Raw genomic sequence first — 4,939 nt, forward strand, 5'->3', positions numbered from 1 at the left:
CAGAGGTCTCTTTGGTTGTCTTCATTTCTTTTCATTCTTTTTTCTTTATTCTGCTCCTTGGCAGTTATTTCCACCATTCTACCTTCCAACTCACTTATTTGCTCTTCTGTCTCAGTTGTTCTGCTACTGATTCCTTCTAGTGTATTTTTCATTTCAGTTATTGTGTTGTTCATCACTGTTTGTTTGTCCTTTAGTTCTTCTAGGTCTTTGTTAAACATTTCTTGTACTTTCTCCATTCTATTTCAGAGATTTTGGATATCTTTACTCTCATTACTCTGAATTCTTTTTCAGGTAGGTCGCCTATTTCCTCTTCATTTATTTGGTCTTGTAGGTTTTTACTTTGCTCCTTCGTCTGTAACACTTTTTTTTTGTCTTGCCTTTTTTGATGGGTGGGGTTGTGCTTCCTACCTTACTGCTTGTTTGGCCTGAGGTGTCTAGCACTGGAGTTTGCAGGCAGTTGGGTAGAGCTGGGTCTTGGTGCCAAGATGAGGACCTCTGGGAGACCTCACCCTGATTAATATTCCCTGGGGTCTGGTTGCTCGGGGGCTCCTCTCATCCCCTTAGGTGTCTGTGCCTGGTAGGTGTCCTAGTTGTGAGGAGTCACGAACTCCGTGTCCTCCTAGTCTGCCATCTTGACTCTGCCCCACCTTGGGGCCTTCTTAATTCTATTAAACTAGGTTTTTTATGACTTCCTATGTTCAATGCCATTCAAATATTCTATAATACCTAAATTTTAATTAATTTGTCAAGGTACTTTCACACATCTCGTTTGATTTTTATAAACAACTCTGTCAACCTAGATATTCAAATTTTATAAATGAAGAAGTCGAGGCTCATGGTTTTCTCCATGTCTTTGTGATTACATCCAATACACCATTGTAAAACATGTGTTGATCCTGCAGACGAGCTCTTACAACTTGGTATGGGTATGTTGCTGCCACAGCAAATATTTTGGATAATGCTGCAACTGATATATATTCTACCGTGCTCAACTGTGCTTCTGGTAATCTATTGGTATGTTGGTTGTATTTCAATTTCAACAATTCATATGCCATAAACTGAAGGGCACCATGTGATGTTCCAAACAGCCCAGGAATAAACCCCTTATACAATCCACGCACACCTTCATACTTATATATTTTCAAAAGTGTATCAAGCATTCCTTTATATTGCCGCTGTGAGGCATTAACAACACCATCGTACTGTAACATAAGGCGAGTTTTTGTTACCCATAATGGGTTGGTAATGCAGAGGGTCATGGCTCCAGCTTCAGCAGCTGAGATGAGATATTCTGTTGCCTCTAACCTTTCTGCTCTTCCTTCTGTCTTATATGATTTGATGGCATTGTAAAAGAAAAAGTAGAGTCCCCAGGATAAGCCTGCACCCCACACATTTGGGGTTACTCCTTGGTAAAGTCCCCGTAGTCCATCAAGTTTCCAAATGGTGGTCAAGCAATGCAAAACTCCTTTATATTTCGGTCTCAGTTCCAATCCATCACTCACGGCGAAGCGGATCTTCACAAGTTTTTTTTAAAGCCAAAACACAAGAAACCTGCGATCCTGACAAGTAATTCATCATTCCCCAGTTAGATAATGATGTACACAAGCATACAACCCAGGTCTCCTCATTCTTTGTTTCAAAATTACATCATGCAGCTCATTAATTTAAAAAGAAAAGCCTATTAAAAGTCTTTAAAATGTGGGCTGAGATTTACAAATCTGCAGATGTGTTCTAAAGAAATAACCAAGAAGAAGACAGAAAGAAAGGGATGGAGAAAATATTCATTTATATTTAGTCATTTACCTGGTGCTTCAGAACGCTGGCTGCCCAGCAGACTCACTCAGCTTTCCCAAACCCCCATGCCCAGGTCAGACCTCAAACCAATTAAATCACAATCTCTGGAGGTGGGTTTTGGATGGCAGTAAGCAACCAGGTAACTCCAATGTGTAGCCAACCTGCAGTGCCACTGATTTACTGGAGTTTAGGCCAAAACAGCTGTGTAGAGACCAAAATCATAGTTTTCGAAAGAAGAAAGAGGAAAGAAAAGAAAAAGAAAAGGAGGAGGGAGGGGTCATTTATATGACGTGATCTTCAATTTGTCATCCTCTGTGCTTCAGTGGGCTAAATGAATGTGTGGTCAAATTGAGAAGATCTACACGGGTGATCTCAGCCTGGGACAAGGTCACCTTTCCCCACCATGCCTGTGACCACAGAGGCATGTGGACCAGAGTTGGAGAAAGGAGGAAGAGAGCAAGCAATCAGGTCCTGTACTCTTAAAGTACTCACAGGTTCTTAGGATACTTTTCCTCTTTAAAAGAGGAGCCCATTACCATATAATCCAGCAATTCCACATTTTGATATATATCCCAAAGACTAAAACGCAGGGACTCAAACAAATATCTGTATACCCGTGTTCACAGCAACATTATTCACTATAGCCAAAAAGTCGAAGCAATCCATCCATCCATCGACTGAGGAATGGATAAACAAAATGTGGTCTATACACACAGTGGAATATTATTCAGCCTGAAAAAGGAAGGGGCATTTTGACATAGGCTACAACATGGATGAACCTTGAGGATGTTGGTCCAAATGAAATAAGCCAGCCACAGTACAAATACTGGATGATCCCACTTATATGAGGTCCCTAGAATAGTCAAATAATAGAGACAGGAAGTCGATTGGTGGTTGCTGGGGGCTGGGGGGAGGGAGGACACAGAGAATTATTGTTTAACGGGTACAGAGTTTCAGTTTTTCAAGAAGAAAACTTGCATGGACAGTGATGATAGTAGCACAAACAATGTGAATGTACTGAATGGGACACAAAAATGGTTAGGATGGTAAATTTTTTAACAAGTAGGGGGGTACCCAATGAGTGCCTCTCATCTACTTCTCTCTGGTGTTGGCAGAGGTTACTGAGGGCAAAATCACAAAGGTAGATGTGTCATCTGTAAAATTCTGACATCTGAGGCCTGCGCACAACATACCTCAGGCCACTGAAATCTATTTGGCAGGACTGGCTGACTCAAGAAAGAGTTATAGAGCTTTGCAACTCCCCAGGGGGCACATGAGGGCCGGCTGGCAGGCCTTGTGTTTCACGTTATATAACCACCAAGCTGACAGTTTCCAAACAAGACGAGGTGAATTCCAATGTGCTCCACGCCTACGAGGAGCCAACTGATGATTAATTCCCAAATAACCTTATCAAGGAGCCTTTTTCTAATTCCCAAATGCAGTAATGCCACTTATTTGTTAGTTGAGAAATCTCTGGTTCCCTTTTTGATGGGTTGACTCAAATGTATTGTGAAAGAAGGGCTTATTTTTCATCTTTTCCTTCCTTTTGGCTTAGTATTCTAGGGGCAAAGAACTTCAACAAGCAGAAAATTCCGTTGGCAGCAGCTCTTTTTTAGCTGCTCTGTAATCCAAAGCTTTCAAGTGAGTAAGCTTTCTTCTTGACTAACACCTCTGCGACGGACAGAGAAGGAAAAAACCTGCAGCTCTTCTCTGATCAATGGTCCTAACCCTTTCCTTCAGTCTGTGATGATCCTATTCAGGGGATGACTTGTGAAGATGTTTTCTAGGGGAAGTCACCTGGGCCCTAGAGGCTGGTCCCCAAGCCCACGTGTCTGAGCTCTGGCCAGGCAACTAAAACAACTTGTCATGCTTCCCCAGCCTCAGACCAGCAGCCCCAGAGCACCACTCACACTTGACCAAGAAAGTCTGTCCCAGTGATTCACCAGGAAGCCCAGTTTGGCAGCTGGAAAAATGTAAACCTTCTGCTTTAAGAGATTGCATATTAACACTTCTGCCAGAAGCCAATCACTCAACAGGGGTTGCATTAAGTACTCGAACATCCTTCTACTGAGCTCAGACACAGTGAAACAGTTGTTTCTTTGGCATAAGGTTCTGCAAGATGAAAGAAATTTCTCTAAATCTAAGCAATAACAGAAAAGGGGAGAGGTTCTTGTCCACGGAGGGAAAAGGAAACATAACTTAAACGGTATGACTCATTTGTGATAAGTTCTAACCAATGTCCATATTTTATGGGTTTTTTTCATATAGATACTTACAAATAAATTCCACAATACTCTTTAATACAGGACGTGCCACTTTCGGGACTCCAGGAGACAGCCTGAAGAGCAAGAAGGGATCTGGTTTCCTGGGTGCTTCTAATCGCTACCCCCTGCTCCAAATGCATAGATACTTTTCAACTATATTCCTCATTATGTTTCTGAATTCAGACACATAAACGTAACCTCCTTGCCTCCCCGCCCCCCTGCCTCAAGTTTGCCCCATGGATGGAAAGGAAAAGATCCCCCCCTTGCTTGGATGGAAAGGAAAATACTCCCTGCTTATAACTGCCATGGAAGCTTCATGATTTCCACAAGGCTCTCTGGAGTCCATGAAACTCTGGAACCATGAAGTGGTCCATGGAGTATGTATGTGCACAGCAGCATCCCAGCTATATATTGGTACCACCCCAGATCAAGGCCATCTTCTCAGAAGGTCTTTGTGTGCAGACATAAGGCTAGCAAAACTACATACTGCCACGGGAGGAAGAAGAAAAGGTGTATTTTCCACCATTACTCCTTAAAAGCACACTAAGCACCATACGTAACTTAATAGCCTATTGCTTTCTTTGCCCATAAGAGAGAATTCAGCTCACGAAATACCACCATCAATAAATACTGAGTGTTCGTTATATAAACAGCCCAACAATAAGATAATATACTGTGTTCCAAAACACCATTAAGGCTCTGAGAACATTTTCTGGCACAATGAAATAGTGGAATGACCATAAATTATGTAAAGGGAGAAATTTCTTACATTTCAGAAAAAAATAAAATAAAAACCTCTAGCAACAGAATTTAGTGCTTAATAACTCTCACATGCTGAAGTTTCAGCTTAATCAACTATGACTTTTGATATTTTATTTAAT

At 41.6% G+C, this 4,939-nt stretch overlaps 1 pseudogene; it reads right to left on the reverse strand.

Moving 5' to 3' along the window:
* Nucleotides 1-833: 833 nt before the first annotated feature.
* Nucleotides 834-1,526, reverse strand: LOC103088906 (mitochondrial folate transporter/carrier pseudogene; annotated as a pseudogene).
* Between the last annotated feature and the right edge of the window lie 3,413 nt (nt 1,527-4,939).

This window comes from Lipotes vexillifer, unplaced genomic scaffold, assembly GCF_000442215.2.
Source record: "Lipotes vexillifer unplaced genomic scaffold, Lipotes_vexillifer_v1.1 scaffold299, whole genome shotgun sequence".
Classification (NCBI taxonomy): domain Eukaryota; kingdom Metazoa; phylum Chordata; class Mammalia; order Artiodactyla; family Lipotidae; genus Lipotes; species Lipotes vexillifer.